Raw genomic sequence first — 25397 nt, 5'->3', positions numbered from 1 at the left:
CCCTGCATCGGGCTCTGTGCTGACAGCGCAGAGCCTGCGTGGGATTCATTCTCACTCTCTCAAAAAAAAAAAAAAAAACTTTGGAAAAAAAGTCTCTAAAATAAAATAAAAAGACTGAAAATACTAAGTACTGACTAGGATTGGAAGGAAAAAAACCTCTCCTGCATTGCTGGTGAAAACACAAAATGGTCCAGCCACCTTGACTTGTACATGTATGCACACTGCAGTTTTATTCAGAATATCCAAAACCTACCCACAAAATCCAAAATATCTATCAACTGGGGAATAAACTTATAGTGGCATATCTGTACCACTGGAGCGGAAAGGAATAAATTCATGACAAATGCAAAATCATGGATTAATCTGAAAAGCATTACTCTGAGTGAAAGAAGCTAAACAGCAACACCTGACAGAGTAGGCGGCTAGCTAGATCTGAGCAGGGAATGAGTGATTTCCCACAGACAGAAGGGTGGAGGCCAAGCTCCAAACAGCTGGGAAAGAGCCCAGGGGACAGGCAGCCTTCTATGCTAGCATCACTGCCTTAGGGCAACCTATGGCTTCATCACAGTACATTTCCATTGTGGTTTTAACCCCCGCCCCAGGGGATGGCTGCCAGGACAGTTTGACAAGGACCATGTAACACTCCTCCAGTACAAGGGGTCCCTTAGATGACTGCCTGCAACCTTAGTCCGAAACCGCCCCAGCCATGACCCATAATCCCTCCAAACATAAAAAGAAAAAATGACCCTGACCCAGGGTGCAGCTGCCAAGCCTGGGCCCGCCTGCCCGCTTTCTCATCTCCAGAGTGTACTTTTGCTTACACTGCTATCAAACCTTTGCTTGCTTGGGACGCCTGGGTGGCTCAGTCGGTTAAGCATCTGACTTCGGCTCAGGTTAAGATTTGAACAGTCATGAGTTCAAGCCCTCCGCTAAGCTATACTGACAGCTCAGAGGCTGGAGCCTGCTTCAGATTGTGTGTCTCCTCTGCTCTCGGCCCCTGCCCCACTCATGCTGTCTCTCTCCCTCTCTCAAAAATAAATAAACATTAAAAAAAATTACAACAAACAAAAGGACAGATACCATATGTTTGCACATATAGGAGGAACTTAATGGAGGACCACGGAGGAGAAGAGGAGGAAAAATAGTGGGGGAGAGGGAGGGAGGCAAACCATGAGAGACTCTTGAAGGCTGAGAACAAACTGAGGGCTAATGGGAGGGGGAGGAGGGGAAGGGGGATGATGGGCATGGAGGAGGGCACTTGTGGGGATGAGCACGGGGTGTTATATGGAAACCAACTTGACAATAAACTATTTAAAAAATAAAAAATAAATAAAATGATGATACAAGTGGGAAAAAAAAACCCTTTGCTTGCTTTAGGGTTTGGCTCTGAATCCTTTCTTGGCTGAACTTAAGAACTGAGGTCAGGGAACGGGACTCACCATTGACACAACTACTTACTGCACAACTCAATTTGTATGAGGTATTATAATATATATAACAGTAGAAAGCACATAAATGATGAGAGAACAGAGAATAGGAGTATGGACTCAAACACAAAGGGGCACCAGGGAACTTTTGGGGTTGATGGAAAAGTTCTACACGTAATTCAAGTAGAGGTTACACAACGGTATACCTTTGAGAGCTCATCAAATTCTAAGTGAAGAACTGGTAAGTGGTGGTGCCTGGCTGGCTCAGTCAGTAAAGCACGCAATTCTTGGTCTTGGGGTTGTGAGTTTGAGCCCCACCTTGGGTGGAGAGGTAACTTAAAGGTAAAATATTATAAAAAAAACAACAACCGGTATGTGTTATGGTATGTAAATTACACCTCAAGCAAGCTAACTTTTGCTTACAAAAGCAAAACAAATACAGGCTGTCTGCCTCTGAAAACAAAGTTTGTGTCCCTAAATTCTGCAAAGAGGTCTCAACTAAAATCTAAAATGCTGACCTCTTGCTGAGACTGTCTTCACACAAAATCCCAGCTGGGTCTCCTATGTACTCTGAACACAGCTGACTATTAAAGAATTAAACCTGGCTACGCGGGGCACCTGGGTGGCTCGGTCGGTTGGTTAAGCGTCGGACTTCAGCTCAGGTCATAATCTCCCGGTTTGTGGGTTTGAGCCCCGCGTCGGGCTCTGTGCTGATAGCTAGCTCAGAGCCTGGAGTCTGCTTCTGATTCTGTGTCTCCCTCTCTCTCTGACCCTTCCCTGTTTACTCTGTCTCTCTCTCTCTCAGAAATAAATAATAACATTTAAAAAACTGGCTATGTAAAGTTAATTTACCACAGACTAATGTAGCCATGTGAGGACAACCTGGAAATACACCAACAGTTTATTACTCTCGATATCACACTGCTGAGAACTCTAAAGGAAAATACAATGCTGTGTCTTAGACTATAGAACTGAAGAAAACAAAACTGGATTTCAAAGACAATGTGAACTAGAAATTTATAGGCCAATTGCACTTATTAACTTCACTATAAAAACCCTAAATAAGGGACTCCTGGCTGACTCGGTGGGTAGAGCATGCAACTCTCTCTCTTTTTTTAAGCATTCTCTTTTTTAAATGTTTATTTATTTATTGAGAGAGAGAGAGAGAAAGAGGGAGCATGCATGAGTGGGAGAGGGGCAGAGAGAGAGAGGGACACAGAGATTGAAAGCTGAAAGCACAAAGCCTGATTCAGAGCTTGAACTCAGGAACTGTAAGATCATGACTTGAGCTGAAGTTGGAAGCTTAACCAACTGAGCCACAAAGGCACCCCGAGGATGCAACTCTTGATCTCACGGTGGTGAGTTTGAGCTCCATGTTGGGGGCAGAGATAGCTTAAGAAAAATTAAATAATTTTTTAAAACTCTAAATAAAATGCTAGATAACTCTATCCGCTGGTATGTAGGAGGTATACTAAGAAAACCGAATATAGGAAGACCTGTACTATGCACAATTGACTTTATTCCAGTAATACAAGGAAAGTTAATAAGAACCATTTAATTATCTCAAAAGATGAAGAAAAGACATGTCAGAAAAACCCAAGCCACTCAGAATTAAAAACAATATATTACTAAATTAGAAATAGACAAGAAAGAGTGTCTACAAAATAATCCACAGCACATTTCCTTAAATTCAGGGCCAAGGATAATCTCTCACTGAACCTCCAGTCAAAAATGTACCACAGATCAAAACCTGAGCAACAAAATGGCAAAATCAACTGAAAGAAGGAAAACTGGAAAAGAAACAAAATTTTCATTATGCAACTATTCTAAGATCTGTATAAACATCAATTGGAATTTCACATTCAAATAACAATTAAGACTTAAAAGGGGTTAAAGCCATAGGTTTTGCTGGTTATACAGTACCAACAAAACCTAGGAAGTACCTGGGGGGAACCTGTGCAAGATAACAGATTACAGTAAAAGCATACAAATTGTAACCAGTCGAATGGAGAGAGGGACAATAGGGTGAGGTTTAGGAGGATCCCAAACCAGAAGCTTCCATTGTCCTATCCTCTGGGAGTTGGGACACATTACTTACCATCTAGCATATCCATGAGTGACAATATGTAGGGTTTTGCCAACCACAGAAGCTCACCTGAGTTTCAATGTCTATAGTTTTTATTAGAATTTCATTAATCAGTAAGCAGGATTGATCTAATCACTGGCCATGTGACTCAGCCTCCAGCACCCCTACCATCTTGGGAGGCTGGGCTGGTATCAACAGGCTCAAAGCCCCAACCTTCTAATCGCATGGTTGGTCTTTCTGGAATAAATAGCCCCATCCTGTGTCCCTTCATTGGCATAAACTATCTACAGGCCCATCATGAATAATAACAAAGACACTCCCATCACTTAGGACATTCCAACAATTTATAGGCTACCTCCCAGGAACTGGGGACAAAGCCCAGCCAAATTGTTTATCACTAAATACTGAGCAAAAGACTAACATTCTAAGTATGTGACCATTCTCTACAATGAGTAAAGGAAAACTAAGTTTTAAAATTGGTCAATGTAATATATGAAGATGTTGAATCACTATGCTGTACACCTGTAACGTTGTGTATCAACTATACTGAAATTTGAAAATTAAAATAAGTAAATAAAATAAAATTGGCTAATGAACATATAAAAAGATGATCAGGGGCACCGGGTGATTCAGTCGGTTAAGTGTCTGACTCTTGGTCTCAGCTCAGGTCATGATCTCATGGTTTTGGGAATTTGAGCCCCACATCAGGTACTGTGCTGACAGCGTGGAGCCTGCCTAGGATTCTCTTTCTCCTCTCTCTCTGCCCCTTCCCCACTCGCCCTGTCTCTTTCTTTCTCTCTCTCAAAATAAATAAACATTAAGAAAAAAAAAAAAAAAGACGATCAGCCATCGTAGTTATGAGAACAGTGAATATGAGGACCACAATGAAATGACTCTGACACTCAAAAGATGGTCAAAAAGCAAGAATGAAAATACTAAGGTTTGGAAAGCTTCTAGATCAACAGGCACTTTTACACTGCTGATGAGAGAATAAGGTGGTACAAAAGCACACTGGCTTTTTCCTCTAGATAAAAATTCATCTATTTTATGTCAGAAATTATACTTCTAGGCTAGACTATATATATTCTCACAATGATGAGGAGACATATAGGACTTTTCAGAACTGGTAGAAAAACCTGGCACACTGTGTAAGCATTACATAACGGAACATTACTGGGGAGTTTGGTAAAACTAAACCAGAAGCCTTTGAAATATGCATTTAACCTGGCTTACTTTTATATACTAAAAAAGGAAAATAGCCACGAGATACAATTCGGTTTAAAAATACATTTCAAAACAGTACAGACAGTTTAAGATGATTTTTATCTGCTTTAACTGATGATAAGTATATAATGATAACTTCATTTTGTCAAGTACCTACCTGTTATGGACTTAATATATGCTCTAGGTGGTGCCAGGCTGACACAGTCAGTAGATCATTCCACACTTGATCTCAGGTCCAGGGCTGCGAGTTCAAGCCCTACCTTAGGTATGGAACCTACTTTTAAAAAAAAAAAAAAATTACGTTGCTCAAACTCCTGTTTATTTGTGTATTTGTAAACAGGGCCTTTGAGAAGTAATTAGGTTTAGATGAGGTCATGAAGGGCCCTCAGGAGTACCTGTGAGGTAGATACCAATTTGTTTGAATGGGAAAACTGAGAATTATAGAACTTGGTACCTCACCCCAAATCACACAAACAAGTAGCAGAACGGACATAAAAGCTAGGACTAACATGATTTCATGCGCATACAAACACATGTGTACACTGGCTGACATGTGGGCACACCCTGTGTTTATAATTCTAACAATTCATGGATCTATTTACGGCAGGTGTACTGGTGATCCTTTTGCTATCCTTTCGAGTTTTCTTCATGCTTAAAATTCAGTATGAAAAGCTGGGAAAGGAAATACTTCAATGCTTCATACACACCACATGTCTGTCTCCCTGAGGCCTCCTCGCGTGCCAACCCCACCCACCTCTCCCACGGACACCATGCTGCTGCACACTTCGCTCTTGCACATATTCACAGCCCCCTAGACACCTATTTTTACAGGGATCACGAACCTCTCGGATGCTCAAACTCGGACCACAGGAACCCCAGATGACTAATCCCCAATCCTTTCCTCACCGACCGGACCCCAATGGGCCCCTTGGTCACTGGCTCTCCCGGAGCCTCGGTCTACGGCCTGGGGACGCAATCTGGTGCACACCTGTCGCTATTAGCAGAAATGGTCGCTGGTCCGAAACACTGATGCCAGCCCAAGCCTCCGACAGCCCCGAAGCCGCCTTAAACAACCACCTACCTACGAGCAGCCACCGCGAACCGCATTTCAAGCCGCCGCATTCCCGTAGCGCGGCGCTCAGAAAGCCGCTTGCACAAACCTCACGTAACGTCGACCGCGAACCTGTGACCTTACGCCCTGGGAACCCAATCCTCGGTTCGTCACTTCCGCTTCCTTTCACCTGGTGTGCCGGCCCGTGTCCCGAGCCATTACTCAGACTCAGTAGCACTTTGGCGTGAGCGATCAATCCACAAACCCTCACTCCGGCCCTGGTTAGAATTACCGCTGGCTAACTCCGCCGCGACGATGTCTTTGCGTAGCGATGGGAGCGGCCATTGCGGACCGTGCGCCGCCATCTTGCGTCGTGCGCCGTACGAAGAGCGACATGGCCACCGTAGGCGACCGGAGTAGGCTGCCCAGACCCGAAAGGTGCAGATCCAGCCCATCCTTTGTCCACTTTTCGAGACTTCTCCTCTCTGGTTCTTCTACCGCAGCCGAGGCTGTCAGTGCCGTCGCGCACGCTTAGTAGGCCTTCAGCGCTCTCTCCTACAGTCTTCCGACCTGACCGGAAGTGGCTGCGCCCACTCTGTCTCGTCGCCCTTTGTCAGCCGCTCCGCGGGAGCGGCCATATTGGGAAGGTCTGGGTCCGTACAGCGAAAAGCGGACTTCAGGGCTGGGAATCCGGAGGCGTTCATGGCACATTTGAGAAAACGGGGATTTAGGAGACTAGAACTGGATCTGGAGGAGCAGAGGCGATACGAGGAGAGCGCTCTGGATGTGTACTTCGTGATGAAGGACGGTTGTGGAGCAGACGCTGGCACTCGCGATCCACGCCAGAAGAGTAACTCTTGTGTTTCGTTTCCCAACAGAAACTGAATACATTAAAGAAGGATCCTGTGTATCGTTAGTAACAGCCCACCCAGTCTTTTGTTTTTGTGACTACTGCGCAGATAATTATTCAGCAGCATCGTTTAGTCCCTGTCCCCCCACTGCTAGGTAGTACTGTCATAATATCAAGTCTCCTTACCTGCATGGCTCTGAGTTAGGACGTCCTGTTCCATTGGTCAGTTGTTTATCCCTGAGCCGGTACTATGTTTTAGCTGTGGGAGCTTTCCACGCCTTACAATCCGATAAAGCAAGGTCTCCCACCGTATTCTTTTTCTATAAGCCTGTCTCTGTTCTTTAGGCCCTTTATAATTTCAAACAAAAAATTTAAAAAGCTTATTTTGGGGAGAGACTGAGACAGTGTGAGTGGCGGAAGGGCAGAGAGAGAGAACAGAAGCCCTAGCAGGCCCCACCATGACCACAGAGCCTGAAGCAGAGCTCCAACCCAGGAACCATGAGATTATGACCTGAGCAAAACTCAAGAGTCAGACACTAGAGCCACCCTGAAACCCCTATAGTTTCAAATATAATTTTAATTCACCTTGTGAATTTACACACACACACACGAAAAAGTTTGGGATTTGTATTGGTACTTCATTGAATCTATAAATCCTTTGAGTAAATGACCTCATCTTTACAATATGAGGTCTTAAAATCTATTAACACTGTGTATCACCCCACTTGTTTAGGCCTTCTTTAATGTCTCTGAATAAAGTTACTGAATCATGTTTCTTATAAAAGTCTTATACGTTTTTATAAGATTCATTTCATAATACTTGAAATTTTAAATGCTCTTGTAAATGATATTTTATAATTTCATTGTTTACCTCTCTGTTGGTGATATATAGAAATACAATTGATTTGTACATTGACAAATTGTCTTATTAATTCTAATCATTTTTGTCTAGACTACGTTCTTGTAAAATTTTAAAACGTTTTCTTTTCCCACTGCCTCAACATCCCCCAAAACAGGTTCAGAGTATGTCTATCAGGGGACCAGATGTATCCTTGTAATAGGGTTGGCCCCTGCATGAGTTTCTCTTCCTACTCTCCCCTGTGATCTACTGTCATTCAAACCCACCCCTGAAATCTCCTCCAGTCCTTTCTTGTGTACTCCTGCAATAAGGCACTTAATGGTGGGTACTTCCTGATCCTCAAAAATAGGGGGTACCTCTTGACCCTCAACAAGGGCATTTACTCATTACCCTTGCTCTCATCCCATCTACTTGGCTAAAACTGAACCTTTAGCACTCTCTCCTGAGGGACCTCTCAGCAAGTAGTGACTTTGTGTCTCAGGACCTGCAAGTTGATAAGCTGTTTTTCCAGCACCTTTCCTGTGTCCCCTCTCGTGCCTGCACCTGGCTGACCACCCTAAAAGAACATACAGCAATTATTCTAGATTTTTACAAAAAGTCATATCTTTTTTTCTCAATTTGAGAGAGAGAGAGAGAATCCTAAGCAGGCTCCACACTCAGCACACAGCTCAACCAGGGGCTTGACACCATGACCCCAGGATCATTACCTTGGAATCATGACCTAAGCCAAAATCAAGAGTCAGACACTGAACGGACTGAGCCACCCAGGTGCCCCAAAAGGCATACTATCTTTAAATACTAGGTTTCCCCCATCTTTTTCCATTTTTAAAAGTTTTTTTTTTTTTTACTCAAAAAAGCTTCATTTCTTTATTTAGCTTTTTGACTCTGTGCTTGTGCCTTCAACACTTTCACAACGATTTTCTGCTCTTCAATAAGGAAAGCACGCTTGATCCTCTCGCAAACTTGCACTTGGCACACATGGAACCACCATAGGCTCTGCTGACATGTTTTTTCGTTTTAGACAACCTCATAAGAACTTGAGGTCTCACAGCACGAACTCCTCGAAGTTGGCCTGGGCACACGCCACATGCAGATTTTGGTGCTTTCCCAACTTTCTTGGTATAAAGGTAAACGATTCTGTTACCCGGGGTTCGGGACAGCCTAGTTTTGTTAGAGGCTGTATTGTAGGACAGCCTATGACAGTATGTCAAATGCTGGACCATTCTGAAGACGTACTGACACCGTCCCTGGAAGAGGAAGAAGGAAGTACTTGCAAGTTTAAAGGTTCATTTTTAAAAGTTTTTAAATTTTATTTAATCTCTACACCCAGTGTGGGGCTTGAAGTCATAACCCCAAGATCAAGAGTTCCATCCTCTTGTAACTGAGCCAGCCAGGAAATCCCTTTTCCATTTTAAACCTTTATTTTTTCTCCCTGTTGCACTGGGTGAGACCTCCAGTCTAATGTTGAAAGGGAGTGATGGTGCAGCATTGTCTTCTTGCTTATTTCAGGTTTTTTTTTAAAATTTTATTTTAGAGAAAGAGCATGAGCAGGGGAGAGGGGCAGAGAGAGAGAATATCTCAAGCAGGCTCCACGCTCACCTTGCAGCCCAAAGAGGGCTCAATCTCACAAGCTTGGGATCATAACCTGAGCCCAAATCAAGAGTCAGATGCTCAACTGACTCAGCCAACCAGGTATCCCACTTCTTGCTGATTTCAAAGTTTCTCCTTTAAGCATGAGGTCTACCAAAGATTTCTGTAAACTTCCTTTATAAAATTAAATCATGCCTATGTAATTAAGTCTCCATTAAAAACAAAATCCATAAACAGGGTATCTGGGTGGCTCAGTCAGTAGAGCATGCAACTCTTGATCTCAGGGTTGTTGAGTTCAAGCCCCATGTTGGACACAGGGCTTACTTTTTAAAAAATCCATAAACTATATAGAGCTTCCAGGTTGGGGAACATATGCACATCCAGAAGGGACAGAGCTCCTGAACTGGGCATCCTTCTGGGCCTCACCCTGAGGCCAGACCCAAGTGGATGATGATTTGTTCACTTAGCCTCATTGACTTTTTAACGGTTCAGGGACATCTTGGCTGTTTGGAGGAGTTTTCAGGGGTTTGCAGCAAAAAAACAAATTCCCTGGGCAAGGAAAAAGGGATCCAGCAAAAGGGACTCCAAGGATATCTCTAGCAAAGGGAGAATCTGGAAAAGTAACATTGGCTCAGGGAAAGCTTTCCAGGGCTATCTCCGTGAAGGGTTCTGGACCATTGAAAACGCTGCGAAGAAGGGGCGCCTGGGTGGCTGAGTTACATGTTTGACTTCGGCTCAGGTCATAATCTCATGGTTCAACATTAAAAATTTAAAAAAAAAGAAAATGATGGTAAGGGTGTTTACTGGAAAGTGATAAACAGGGCTTCTGGAATGTTCTATTGCTTGATCTGAGTGGTATAGCATAGTTGTTCACACATGGGTGTTGCCGTTTTATGTTAAACTGTGTGTGTGTGTTTAATATACTTTTCTGTATGGCATATTTTACAATACAAATATTTTAATAATTGTACATACTCCACTTTACACAGCTGGCAATCAGGTAGAATGAATAGATTTTTAGTTACAGGCAACAATTACCTTCACTTTTATGAATACTTCATGGAAACAAATAGCTTAAACATACCAAAAGAGACGATTGTGTTTGGGATGTCTGGCCGGCTTCGTCGGTGTAATATGTGACTCTTGATCTTGGGGTTGTGAATTCAAATCCCACATTGGGTGTAGAGATTACTCAAAAATAAAATCTTTAAGGGGTGGTTGCCTGGGTGGCTCAGTCAGGTGAGAGAGTTTGACTCTTGGTTTCAGCAGGTCATGATCTCAAAGTCTGAGTTCAAGCCCTATGTGAGGCTCCACACTGACAGTATGGAGCCTGTTTGAGATTTTCTCCCTCACTCTCTGCCCTTTCCTACTCATGCTCTTGCTCACTCTTTCAAAAAAAAATCTTTTTTTTTTAAAAAAAAAAAGAGGGGCACCTAGGTGGTTTGTTGGTTGAGCGTCTGACTTCAGCTCAGGTCATGATCTCACTATCCATGAATTTGAGCCCCACATCAGCACAGAGCCCATTTTGGATCTTCTGTCCTCCCTCTTTTTTCCCCTTCCCTGCTTGTGCTCTCTCTTGCTCTCTCAAAACTAAATGTTTTTTAAAAATGTAAAAAATAGAGGGGCGCCTGGGTGGCTTAGTCGGTTAAGCGTCCGACTTTCGCTTAGGTCATGATCTCGCGGTTCGTGGGTTCGAGCCCCGCGTCGGGCTCTGTGCTGACTGCCAGCTCAGAGCCTGGAGCCTATTTCAGAGTCTGTGTCTCCCTCTCTCTCTGACCCTCCCCTGCTCACGCTGTCTCTCTCTCTCTCCTAGAAATAAATATATATTTTTTTTAAACGTAAAAAATAGAGAATTCTGTTTAGCCATAACCAAGTATCTGGCCCAGGAAGCTCATGTTAAAAGGGCACTATCCTAAGAGCTATCATTTTCTGCTCTTTTCATTTACCTGCGAGATCTTGAGTGCTGAGCTCAATTGTTTCAGTCTTTTTACAGAGGCATTAAAGGACTCTGGTCTTCAATTTGCCCAACCTAAAGGACTATGGTTGTCCAGCCCCAAGTAGTAGTAACCATGTGGAAGCTAATACAGTAGGGCCTGATTCTGAACATGGTCATATTATTTTTAAATCTCATGAAGGTCATATGATTAATAAATCTCAATTAGCTTTGGCTTTGGGGGCTTCCTGGTCCCAGGAAGCTTCACTATGGCTTTCTTGTCTGACACCTGCATTGAAGCAAGGTTTCTCTTTTTAAGCTTACTGGTATTCTTCAGTATCTGGCCCTTATTCTTTTCCAAATACCATCCTATCAAAGGATTAGTGTCAGGAAGACACTGTGGTTTGTAGGAGATTATCTTTTATTATTAGAAGATTCAAGTTGAGGGCTCCTGGATGGCTCAGTCGGTTGAGCACCTGACTTTGGCTCAGGTTCATGAGTTTGAGCCTGCATTTGGCTTGCTGTTGTCAGCACAGAGCCCTCTTCACTTCAGATCCTCTGTCTCCCTCTATCTCTGCTCCGCCCCCACTTGTGTTCTCTCTCTCTCTCTTAAAAATAAATAAAAGAAGATCCTGATTGAGGTGTTTGGCAGTAAAGGATCATATATCTGCAATCTTACTTTCAAATAGTTCAGTCAAAAGTAGTAAATGGGGAGGTGCCTGGGTGGCTCAGTTGGTTAAGCATCTGACTTTGGCTCAGGTCATGATTTCATGGTTTGTGGGTTCGAGCCTCATATCAGGTTCTCTACTGTCAGTGAGGAGCATGCTTCAGATCCTCTGTCCTTCTCTCTCTGCCTCTCCCCCATTAATATTCCCCCCCCAATAAATGAACATTTTAAAAAATGCTTATTTTAAAAAAGTAAGTAGCAAATTGGATAACAGAGATGGATAGATAAGTAGATGATACATAAACAAAGCAAATATGACAAAATGTAACATTTATTGAATTTATGTGATGTATGTAATGGTATTCACTGTACTATTCTTTGAGTTTTTGTATGTACATAAAGATTTTTATGATAAAAAGCTTCAAAAACTACTAGTCACTGATTTTGGATAATATGTAACTGATTCTCCTTAGGGTGCTTGCTTGCAGTTGGAGGAAGTGGGAGAAGAAAGTAGATTTTTCTGTCATAACTTAGATTACTGGTAGAAATCAGCACTCATCTGGAAGAACACATTCTAGGGAATGTGTGCTCTCATCTCTAGGGAGAAGCAGGGTTTCTGTTTGGCTTCTTGGATTGAAAGCCTGTAGGGAAGGTAATGTGTTGATGCTACTTGGAGTATGTGAGTTTCCTGGATGTATAGAGTGTTTTCATCAAATTTGGAAGTGTTTGTCATTATTTGTTCAAATATTCTTTCTGCCACATATTCTCTCCCCTCTTCTCGGGATTCCATTGCATATGGTGGTATGTTTGAGGGTGTGCTATAGATCTCTGAGGCTCTGATCACTACCTTTTGCACTTTTTTTTCTACTTCACTTTTTCCTTTTTCTCACAGCAGATAGTGTTTATTGATCTTTCTTCATGTTGGCTTATTCTGTCTTGTGACAGCTCAAATTTGCTTTGACCCCCTCTAGTAAATTTATCATTTTTATCTTTTTGTTGATATACTCTATTTAGTAAAGAACTATTATCGTATTTCCCTTTAGTTCTTTAGTTTTATGTTCCTTGAACACACTTATAACACCTGATATATGTCATTGTGTATGAAGTCTGACAGAGAAGATCCCTCCAGGACAGTTTCTATGGACTACTTTTTTCCTTGTGTATGGGCCATACTTTCCTGATTCTTTGTGTATCACAAATTTTTGTTGAAACTAGACATTTGAGATAATATAAAGTTGTCACATTGGGTATCAGATTCCCCTTTGCTTAATGGTTTGTTGCTGTTACTGTTTTGCAATTTGTGTGTTTGGTGACATTCCTGGACTAGTTCAGTAAAGTCTGTTTTCACTGTAGAATGTGGTCACTGAAATCTCTGCCGGTTATCAGATTAGTCTGAGATTTCCTTAGCTGCCTTGGAAGTCTTCCCCTTTTGCCAAGAGTAACTTGTGTGTTGAGACACCACTTCAAAGCTGAGGCAGTTTACAATTTGGCAGTTTACAATTAATTTCATCAATTATTTCAAAGAAAAAAATCACAAAGCACTGAGAAAATATAAACATTTATGCATTATTGTATTTGATTGCCTTCTAAGTGAAGTTGAAAGCCTCTACATGGCTAAGACAAAGTCATATAGATCTTTTTATCATCAGCATCTTGGGTACATGTCTGTCACGTTCTAGGCATCCATATATCTTTGTTTGAGTAAGTGAATAACCAGATTCTTTGAAGAATAGAGAAATTGTTGTGAATGCATCATTAGCAACTTGGGATTTTTTCCCCCACCATTTAAGAGCAGAATCTTGGTCCTTGGAGATCTTGACACAACAATATCGGGGGGCTGAGGGTGGGATAACATGCTGCCAGAAAGGTGGTGGTGTGCCACAGCCAGACAGGAGACTTGAACAAAACGCTGTAAGTTGTAAGGATAGAATTGGTGAAGTAAAAAAATATGAAGGTGCTTGCTAGAAGCAGGATGGTATGAGTGGGCTTCCCCTCTGGTAAGAATCTATGGGTGTTGTTTTTTTTTTTAATGTTTTTATTTATTTCTGAGAGAGAGAAAGACAGCACAAGCAGGGACGGTCAGAGAGAGAGAGAGGGAGACACAGAATCCGAAACAGGCTCCAGGCTCTGAGCTAGTTGTCAGCACAGAGCCAGACGTGGGGCTTGAACCCATGAACCGCAAGATCATGACCTGAGCCGAAGTCGGACGCTTAACCAACTGAGCCACCCAGGCGCCCCTATGGGTGTTTCTGAGGGTGGGAATGTGCCTCACTCTCTGGTGGTGTCTGTGAAGGAGAAGTACCATGTAAACATTGCCCCCAATCATGATTCCCATGAAGATGACATCTGGGAAAGTCACTAGAATTGTGTATTTATAGAACTAGGTGTTTCGGTAGTTTTAGAAGAGCACAGTCCATAATCCTATATGTGGGTAGAATTGTGAATAGCCTGAGGAGCTTCTAAATTTATGGGATCAAAGATGTTTATCAGCAGGTTGAAGATCCAACATAGAAACCAGGAAGACCCGATGTTTTTCCTAGCTCTTTCTTTGAGGACCATCCACCCGCTGGCTCTGGGGCTGATGGTGACTTCCTGAAAACTGCTCAGGAGGGAAGTGGTGCAAAGAGAAAGGTCTCGGGCCATTCTATGGATATAATAGACAAATTTACACCCAGTGTTGCTCAGGACACGTGTTACTCCAGGTAAGTATCATCTGGGAGATCCCCTTGAAGACAAGAACCAAGAAGTTGGCCACAGCCATGTTGGTGAGAACCAAGTGTATGGGCCTCAGGGCATGGTCAGTACATGATGTGGAAGCATAGGATGAGAGAAGAAAGATATTCCCCAGGACTCCAATCCCAGCCTGGACCAAGAAAAGTAGAGTCAGGATCAAGTTGCCAAATGTCATTCTCTTTGGATTGTGGGAAGAAGCAGTTCAGCAAAGAGCCTGAAGGTCATGAAGTTAGAACTCAGTGTGACAGCACTAGTTAGATTTGTTCCAATATTTCCAGCTCTAATAGGGACTCGTGCATCCTTAGCAACTCCCCTTTCTGAGGATGGAAATCACATTTCTGGGAAGGTCACTCGACACCAGTGAGCTCATAATTGTCCCTCAGAGTAGCCATCTTGGTATGTTTCTGCTTATGTTCATATAACCATTCAAGATAGTTCATTATTTAGTCTACTTCCCAAGTCCTTGAGTGTACATGTCCAGGACATAACTGCAACTCCAAATGAGTGGGTTCTAAAGATTAAATGAAGAGTAGCATGCGAGATTAGGTATAAAAAATATACAAGTCCTATGAGCTATGGAGTAGTTCTATCAGAAATTAAAATATACTTTGAAGTCTCTGTAATTAAGAGTGTTGTACTTGCCCACAGACAAACGGATCAGGGGAGAAGATGAGAGCAGAAAGATAATTAAGATAACGAAGATAACAAAGATAAACAAATCTGTTAAAATGAAATGCTCCATATAAATATTAGAAAATGTAAAACCTGGGAAAATGTGTTCTAACGGACTCAAAATCAAAAAGCAATAAAATATCAATGAAGTCAACTACACAAAAGATTAAAAGGAAAAAGTCTTCCTGGCCAAAACACTATCAGTAAAGTAAAAAAGAAAGAGCGGTTTCTGCTTCTGGTAATAGCTGAGCAACTCCCACTGAACCAGCTCCTTTGCAGATAACCGCCATAGACCCCAGACAGAGTATTTTGTTTCAAATGACTGACTAAAGAGTTGGTTCACTAACGAGGAAACAACAAGAAGCAGATCCTGGAAGGGGGTTGACACTTGGAAGAACTATGGGTTTTCCTTTTTTTTTTTAATGTTTATTTATTTTTGAAAGAGAGAGAGAGAGTGCACATGGTCACAAGTGGGGGGGGGCAGAAGTGGGGGAGACAGAGGATCCAAAGTACGCTCTGCACCGACAGTAGAGAGCCTGATGCGGGGCTTGAACTCATGGCTCAGACTCACGAGCTGTAAGATCATGACCTGAATGGAAGTGAGCCGCTCAGCCTACTGAGCACCCAGGCGCTCCAGGTTTTCCTCTTTTTTCTTTCCTTTTTTTTTTTTTTTTGTTTTAATGACACTGTTTCTGAGGTTCAGGTTGTAGCTGGCAACATGCAAAACGCCTAAAGCCAAACAGATCTTCATAGTCCTGTTCATCTAAAGAACCTGAAAACAAAGTTCAGGAGGATCACAGAAGCTGCAAAGTAAGGAAGTCTGTGAAAAAAGAAAGCCATGAAGGTGGTACTGTAGATTTGGATGTAACCTCTATCCAAGGCTCTGGCTGGCCCCTGAATATCAGTAAACAATCCGAAATTACTAAACATACAAAGGCACATGAAAATGTAGCCCATGCTCAAGGGGAAAAAAAAGTAACCAATGGAGACTAAACCCTAGATGACCCAGATATTGAATTGGCTGACAAGGATTTTAAAACAGATTTGATAACTGTGATCAGGGTAGTAAAGGGAATTTCTCTTCATTTAGTCCCTTGGTCACAGTTACAACAGCAGGCAGGTGGCCTCCATTGGGAGATGCAGCGGGCCAAGGGCACGGCCCTGGCTGAGTGGGCCGAGCGGGACCTCCTCGGGCTCAGCCTTGTTCTCCGGCTGGGCTGTGGAGGGGAGCTAAAGGGACCCTGCCTGCAGTCCTTCAATGGACATCTCAGCAGCAGGGGGTGGGGGGGCGGGCAGGGGAGCTGGCTGAGAGTACAGGAGAGAGCAAGATGGAATTGGTAAGTCAATATGGAGAGTCACACAGAGATGGGGTGAATCTGATGATATGGCTGCCAGCTGCATGTCTATCTTACTGCAAAATGCTCGCTCTAGAATCATGCAGAAGGGACCTATGACTACTATTTGCTAGAGATTTCCTGTGTATCAGCAATGCCACCCTCTTTCAGTCACTCTACTTAGTGTGCAGAGAGCCCCTGCGTTCCTATCCCTGGCTCACAGGTTGGGACGTTGAGACACACGGTCAGGAACTCCCAGTCCCTCAGTCTGTGGGAGGCTGAGTCAGGAATTGAAAAAAAAAAAAAAAAAGCTGCTCCTCTTTCCAAAGGCTGGACTCTTAGGCTATCACAAGCCACACCCATCCACTTTTCCAGCTCCATTCCAGATCCGGAAATCTCTCTGGGGGGCGGTCCTGGCGCAGCGTGAGTCTGTGTGTGTATGCATGTGTAGAGAACTGGGGCCCCAACTAGAGTCTGAATGTTCACCCCAAACTCTTGACATCAAATTTATCAACTGCTCTGAGTCCAGTTCTCAGTGGTTTGAGCCAATGAACCCCGTCGTCTGCACTCTTAAGGGAAAATAGGAGGGAGAATTGCAACTCTTTCCCCTCAGGGTGGCTTCAGCCTCAGCAATGTCTAGCCCCCGTCCAGCCTCGTACCCATGACCATCCCTGCCTACTGTGGGGTCTCCATGGTTACGCTGTCCCACCACTCTGTCAGCCCAGAAAGGAATCCAGAGCTGAGGCAAAGCTGTCCCGGGACGCAAGGGGAAAACTGCTGTCCTGTCCAGTCTGTACCTGCCCTCCCCGCCGTCCCTCCTCCCCCCGGACATTTCCTCCCATACCTTATCCAAGTCTGAGCCATCACGAGACACTCAACAGGGCTGTTATTGGAACCGGCAGCAGGTTGTTGGCCATCAGTAAATATAGGCCCAGTAGAACCAGAGAAGTTATACGTCTTGAGATTCCCCAAGTTCACTTCCCCCCATGAGCTACAATTACCCTATCACCTGCGAGGTACTGACACCTTCTGCAAAGGGACCGTGGTGCATCTGCAGAGAAGCTGTAAATGTTAGTCCCAAGACAAGTCAGCATCAGCAGTTCCTGGGGAGTATTAAGATGTAGGCTAATTAACAGCAGGTGCAGCTTCGAGAAAACTTTGCTGAGCCCACTTCAGTGAGCCCTGTGTCTAAGGGAGTGCGGGACAGTCAGGACATTCCCAGCTCTGTGCTGAGGAAGGTCCTACAGGGGTCTGCAAAGTGTATCATCATTCCTAGGTCCTGTTTCCACTCTAAGGTCACAGTGAGGAGCTGTGTCACATACACACTAGACTGAGTTCTAGTGGTTCACCTAGTGGTTAAGGGTGTGACCTCTGCTGAGAGTCTGAGTCACCCAGACATTGGGAAGACAAGTGCTATCGCCATCTTCCTGTAGGGACCCTGGCCATTGCTGCCAGTGCCACCCGCCTCTCAGGCCAAAGCAGCATGGTCAACAGGTGACTCCACTTTCCATTTCTGAAGGTGCCTCTACCCTAATTCAGGAGTCCCTACTATGAGGAATAATGCAATTCACACAGTTCTGCTTCCTTTCTTTTCCTTCCACTGCCCAGAGCGGACTGCAGATCTTTCTCAATGTTTCTCTTTATACTTTGTGTATTTGTTCTTCCATTTTCTGATAAGTCAGTTTAGATATTTTTATCTCCCTCCCTAAAATGATGAGATCAAGGTTCTTACATTACCTTTCACCTTCTGTCCTCAATTCTCTCCCAAATTTTTGTTTCACAATTTCTATGTTACCATTGTTTTTAGCACTTACATTAGGCTCTGTGATTAAAATTCCCATAATCTAGTAAAGGCTTTTATATCTCTGGTTAAAGGGATTTGACGCTTACACTCAGTTCTTCTGCCATTGTTTACCTGTTCATCCCTTGTGGGTAAAATTGACGTTCCAGTAACTTCTTGAAGAAGTTCATGTGAATTACACTTCGTCAGTTCTTGCCTGTTCAACAATGTTTAACTCCATCTTGGCACTTGGAAGACTTATTTTTTGGAGACAAAGGTTGTCTTAGTGATACTGAGCCTTCATATTTAATAACCAATCTACCCCTTCCTTTATTTCGGTTATCTCAAAGAGTTTTTAGTAAAGTGATATAAAGCTGTCTAATTCTCTTGTAATTTTTATTGTGAACAGAGCGCTTTTCAAAAATGTTCTGATTATTGCCTAGCACTCAATTGAAGCTGCATATCGGTCAAGTATCCAGAGAATCCTCCTGGGTTCTCTTACTATGCTACGTGGTTGCCTCTGGATTCTCCAGTCATTCTATGTAGGCAATAATATTATCTGCAAATAATGGCAATTTTTTCCCTCTGTTTTCAATTTTAAAGCTTTTCATTTTTATTATGTCATATTGTGCTGATTAAGATCTCCAGGAATGCTCAGGAGAAAGGTGGCAGCAGATGTGTGTACCCCATTGCCCAACAACCTAGGAACATCTCTGAGGTTTTATCATTAAATGTGATGTTAGCTATAAAGTTTTGGCAGCTAATAGCTATTAAGTTGAAGAAGACATGTTTACATCTGCTTTGCTAAGAAGTTATTTTTGTCACAAATAACTGTTGATTTTTATATGTGTTTTGAGTGCCAGCGTTCTTGCAATGATATTCTTTTCAACTATATGTTTATTGATGTAGAAATTCACATCATATAAAGTCAGTATTTCAAAGTATACAATTCAGTGAAATTTACTACCTTCAAAATGTTACACAACCACCAACTCTACCTAGTTCCAAAACATTTTCATCATTCTAAAACAAAACGAAACAAAACTAAACCCATAACCATCAATCCATCTCCAAGCCCTCTTCTCCCCAGGCCCTGATATCCAATCCAACAATTTGCTCTATTTTTTTAAAGATTTATTTATTTAAGCAACTTCCACCCAAAGTGGGACTTTAACTCATAACCCCCAGATCAAGACTTGAATGCTCCTCTGACTGAGCCAGCCACATGTCCGACCACCAATTTGCTTTATGTCTCTATATAGATTTACTTATTCTGCACTTTCATATAAACAGGAATACAACATGGGGTTCTCTATGTCTGGCTTCTCTGACTTAGCATGTTTTTGAGGCTTCTGTGATAACATTTAACAATGCTTCACTGGTATAGGTAATCAATATTCCATCACAGATATATGAGTGTATACACACACATAACACATTTTGTTTGTCCATTCATTCACTGATGGATATCTTGATTATTTCCACCTTTTGGTTATTGTGAATAGTGCTGCTTATGCACATTCATGTACAAGTACTGAAGTATCTGTTTTCAATCTTGTTGAATATATACCTATGAGTGGAATTCTGGGGTCATACATAATTCCGTATTTAACTTTTTGGAGGGACCGCTAAATTGTTTTCCACAGCAAACTGAACTACTTCACATTCCAGCTATGTTCAAGAATTCCAATATCTGCAATGTTACTCTTAATGTTAGGAAATATAGGGTATTTTAGGAAATGCTAAGACAGAAAATGTTTCTAGTGTTCAACGACATGTTTTCATAATAAATTCAAAGTTCCTGAATGATACAGCACTTGCAATGAATATATGCGAACACACACATATAAACCCAAGTCTTTTCTCCCCCTTTGTCTTGTGGGTTGCTTGCTTTTTTAGTATTTCATGTAAACCTTTTAGCATTTTTGCATATTTAAGAATAAGGCTCTAGAAAAATGGAGGCTTCAAGTAGTGATGATCATCACACTTGGCAGAAACATTACAAAAGACAATAAAAATAAGGAGAGCAAACTTATGCAGTCTAATTATTTATAATTCTTATCATTGAGTCAATTACAATATTACAAGACATTCTGATTCATAAGGAAATAGAACATCCCTATTTACATGAGATTGTATTACTCAACGTTCTATGTCTATGCTGAGAATTAAACCCTAAAAATTATGTTCCTTCATGTAACTCCAAGAAATAATAAAGTTAAATACATAAAGTCTGATATTATACAGTCCAGTCCAGAACATAACCCCTATAATCCTTTGTCACTATTCAACTTCTCCTTATTCTGATTTTTTAACATATCCAAATGGCATATTTGCAGAGAAAATATCTAATATTTGTCATATAATGCTTTGTGGAATCCTTTCTAAAACAATTATGTTAATCCTTTATAAAATAATCTCATTCTAGGGGCGCCTGGGTGGCTTAGTCGGTTAAGCGTCCGACTTTTGCTTAGGTCATGATCTCGCGGTTAGTGGGTTCGAGCCCCGCGTCGGGCTCTGTGCTGACTGCCAGCTCAGAGCCTGGAGCCTGTTTCAGTCTGTGACTCCCTCTCTCTCTGACCCTCCCCTGCTCACGCTGTCTTTCTCTCTCTCTCCTAGAAATAAATAAAAAAAATCTTTAAAAAAATAAAATAAAATAAAATAAAATAATCTCATTCTATATATAGTTTCCAAGTTTAGCTAATAACCCAAATCTAAAATGCCATCAAACATAGAAAAGCCCTGACATTCCATCAACTGTAACATGCATCACACTTTAAAATATGGTCAAATGTGAAGAAATAAATCCAGAAATGCAAAAACAGAACACAATCTATTACTGATGCTTTTGCCACATTCATTGCCCTGTGGATAGCAAAGTCTATTTTTAAGAGTTTATTATGCTCAATGATACCCAATCCTCCACAGAAAGCATTTTTAGTGATTATGGGTCACAGTATTTCTATAATATATGAGATATGATTCCTTATGGATTTTATAACTTCACTGAACCTGGAAATTGTTTCCTTGTCTGAGATTAGGATCTCTCTGCTATGGGAGTTAGGGGACAATTAAAAAGCTCTGAATTGTATCTTGTTTGAGGAAAGTGTCAGCATCCTAGAGCATCTGACTGGAAAGTAAGTGCTTCGGTTGAATTCTAGACTTGCCAGCCTGCTGTTTACTGCAGGTCCTGGTGGAGCCAAAGCCTCCAGCTCAGCCATACCTGCTGCAGACTGGCTGCACCCACAGCCCACATCCTGCTATCCTGGCCATTTCTCCTGCCTCATGGGGTTTTGTGCAATTCAGAGTTTTTCCATCAACTGACACTCTTATTTGTCTAGCCTTTAGTCAACAAGAGACTTTTGTAGTAAGAAATTAAGGACCTCCCTTCAGCCCTAAACAGGCTTTCCCTCTGACTGCAACTCAAAGTTTTACATACCTTTCTAGTTTACTACTCACTAAATGTGTTAACTACAACTTCACCCCCTTTACTCTTCTACATTCTTAAAAGTCCTATTTTAGCTTTACATTTCAGAATGGTGAAATATCCATCTGTTCAACAAAACATGAAATTATTTTTAAGAAGCTCTGAATTGTAGGGGCGTCTGGGTAGCTCAGTTGGTTAAATGTCCGACTTCAGCTCAGGTCATGATTTATGGTTCATGAGTTTGAGCCCTACATTGGGATCCATGCAAATGGCTCAGAGCCTGGAGCCTGCTTTGGATTCTGTGTTTCCCTCTCTCTGCCCCTCCCCAAGTCGTACTCTCTCAAAAAATAAACAAACATTAAAAAATGTTTAAAAAGCTCTGAATTATAAAGTATTCAAATTTATTTATTATGTTTGAGAAAGAAAGAGACAAAATGTGAGCAGGGGAGGGGCAGAGAGAGAGGGAGACAGAACTCAAAGCAGGCTCCAGGCTCTGCACTGTCAGCACAGAGCCCGACACAGGGTTCAAACTCACAAACTGTGAGATCATGGCCTGAGCCAAAGCCATTTAACTGACTGAGCCACCCAGGTGTCCCATGTAAATAAAGCGTTTTAGATAATCACTGCAATTAATGGCATTTCTTTTTTTGTTATGCAATGAGTTTTGTGGCCAAAGGATTTATCTACTATATGAGTTTGCAGATAATTAATGAGCTTTGACATCTAGACGAAGGCTTTACTATATTTGCTACATTAATAGGGTTTTCCTCCTACATGAGTTTGCTGATGTACAAAGATATGCATTAACTGGGAAGACTGTACCACATTCACAGTATTTCTCTACTGTACAAGATGGTTAAAGAGTTTGACTTTCTATGGGGCTCCCAGGTGGCTCAGTCGGTTAAGCGTCCGACTTCGGCTCAGGTCGTGATCTCACGGTTTGTGGGTTTGAGCTCCGTGTTGGGCTCTGTGCTGACAGCTAGCTCAGAGCCTGGAGACTGCTTCAGATTCTGTATCTCCGTCTCTCTCTGACCCTCCTGCTGCTCACACTGCCTTTCTGTCTCTCTCTCTCAGAAATAAATAAAACACTAAAAAAAAGTTTGACTTTCCAGAGAATGGTATCATTGCCACAATGTTCCTATAATTTTTATTTTTATGTACAGTGAGATGTGATTTTCTGTGGCTTTTCTGCACTCACTGCAACTTCAGGGTCCCTCTCCTGAATGAATACCCTAATGCATAACAAATGTGATTTGAAAATGATTCAAAATTGATTTCTCACTTTCCCTGCATCCTCAGGTATTACCTCCTCTATGCATAGCCTCTGATTTTCAAATGACTTTTTAAAAAAAATGTTTGTTTATTTTTAAGAAGGGGGAGGGGCAGAGAGAGGGAGACACAGAATCTGAAACAGTCTCCAGGCTCTGAGCGGTCAGCACAGAGTCCGATGTGGGGCTTGAACTCGGGAACAGTGAGATCATGACCTAGGCCGAAGTCTTTTTTTTTTAATTTAATTTAATTTTTATTTATTTCTAGGAGAGAGAGAGAGAGAGACAGCGTGAGCAGGGGAGGGTCAGAGAGAGAGGGAGACACAGACCCCGAAATAGGCTCCAGGCTCTAAGCTGGCAGTCAGCATAGAGCCCGATGCAGGGCCTGAACCCACGAACCGCGAGATCATGACCTAAGCGAAAGTCAGACGCTTAACCGACTAAGCCACCAAGGCACCCCTAGGCCGAAGTCTTGATGCTTAACTGAGCCACCTAGGCATCCCCACATGAAATTTTTGACAATCACTGCATTTATAATGTTTCTCTCTTTGGTGAGAACCCTGTGGTATATTGAGAGGAGTCTTTGGATGAAAGGCTTATTTTATTTCCTACAGAAATTTCAGAAAGGTCTACTATAATCACAGCATACATGGCATTTCTATTCTGAATGAGTTCTCTGAACAGACAGGACTGACTAATCGAAACCTACTTCTCACGTTCCTAGAGTCACTGCATAGACAATTTTCCTCTATGCTGACTTTGCTGATGATTAATAAGAGCTGACTTCCGAAAGAAGGCTTTTTGACATTCATTACATCCATAGGGCCTTTCTCCTGTGTGAGTTCTCCGGTGACCAATGAGAGTTGACAAAGTAGCAAATGCTTTCTTACAATCACAGCATTCATATGGTTTCTCTCCTGTATGAATTCTCTGATGGACAGTGAGATACGATTTAGCTGTGAAGGCTTTATCACATACATCGCATTTGAAGGGTTTCTCACCAGTGTGAGTTCTCTGATGTATAATGAGAGTTGACTTACAGGACAAAACCTTTCCACATTCACTGCAGCCATGAGATTTCACTCTTGTGTGACAATTTTGCAGATGGTTAGTGAGACCTGACTTCTGGATGAAAGCCTGTTGACATTCACTGCATTCATAGGGTCTCTCTCCTGTGTGAATTCGCTGATGAATCATAAGATGTGCCTTAGTGGAGAAGGCTTTCTCACAATCTGAACATTCATATGGCTTCTCTCCTGTATGAATTCTCTGATGGACAATAAGATGTGCCTTTGAGGTGAAGGCTTTATCACATACACTGCATTTGAAGGGCTTCTCACCCGTATGGGTTCTCTGATGTATAACGAGAGTTGACTTAGAGGACAAAACCTTCCCACATTCACCACATCCATGAGATTTCCCTACTGCATGCTGAGTTTTCTTATGATTAGTTAGATCCGACCTCTGGATAAAGGCTTGTTGACACTGACTACATCCATACGGTCTCTCTCCTGTGTGAATTCGTTGATGAATCATGAGTTGAGCCTTTTTTGAGAATGCTTTCTCACAGTCCGAGCATTCATATGGCTTCTCTCCTGTGTGAGTTCTCTGATGCACAGTGAGATGTGTCCGAACCATGAAGGCTTTATCACATACTCTGCATTTGAAAGGTCTCTCTCCTGAATGAGTTCTCTGATGTAAGGTGAGTTTTGACTTCCAAGGAAAAGCCTTCCCACATTTACTGCATCCATAGGATTTCCCTTCTTTATGACGGGTTTTCCGATGATAGATGAGTGCTGACTTTGTAATGAACGCTTTTTGACACTGACTGCATCCATATGGTCTCTCTCCTGTGTGAATTCGCTGATGAATCATGAGTTGAGCCTTTTTTGAGAATGCTTTCTCACAGTCCGAGCATTCATATGGCTTCTCTCCTGTGTGAGTTCTCTGATGCACAGTGAGATGTGTCCGAACCATGAAGGCTTTATCACATTCTCTGCATTTGAAAGGTCTCTCTCCTGAATGAGTTCTCTGATGTAAGGTGAGTTTTGACTTCCAAGGAAAAGCCTTCCCACATTTACTGCATCCATAGGATTTCCCTTCTCTATGATGAGTTTTCTGATGGCAGCTGAGTGCTGACTTTGTAATGAATGCTCTTTGACATTGACTGCACCCAAACAGTCTCTCCCCTGTGTGAGTCTGCTGATGAGTAGCTTTACTTGGTAGCTTTAACTTACTGGGAAAGGCTTCTCTGCATTCATGGGATTTCCTTCCTGCATGAGTTCTCTGAAGCACAGTCAGGAGTGGTTCAAAAACATTCACTGCACATTCATTGTACCCATAAGGTTTATTGCCTAAAGGAGTTAGGGGATAATTAGTAAGCTCTGACTTCTGGGGGGAAAGCTGGTGTACCCACAACAGAATGAGCAAGATAATAAGGAAAGGTCCAGAAAAAATTTATTTCATTTACTATAAAAAAACATTAATGAGACAATC

The 25397-nt window shown here is 42.3% G+C and overlaps 1 pseudogene; it reads right to left on the bottom strand.

Annotated features, from left to right (window-relative positions):
• Positions 1-8335: 8335 nt before the first annotated feature.
• Positions 8336-8749, bottom strand: LOC120222378 (annotated as a pseudogene).
• Positions 8750-25397: the final 16648 nt, after the last annotated feature.

The sequence above is a fragment of the Hyaena hyaena genome, unplaced genomic scaffold (assembly GCF_003009895.1).
Source record: "Hyaena hyaena isolate Hyena2069 unplaced genomic scaffold, ASM300989v1 scaffold_871, whole genome shotgun sequence".
Lineage (NCBI taxonomy): Eukaryota > Metazoa > Chordata > Mammalia > Carnivora > Hyaenidae > Hyaena > Hyaena hyaena.
This window is presented reverse-complemented; position numbering and strand designations above follow the sequence as displayed.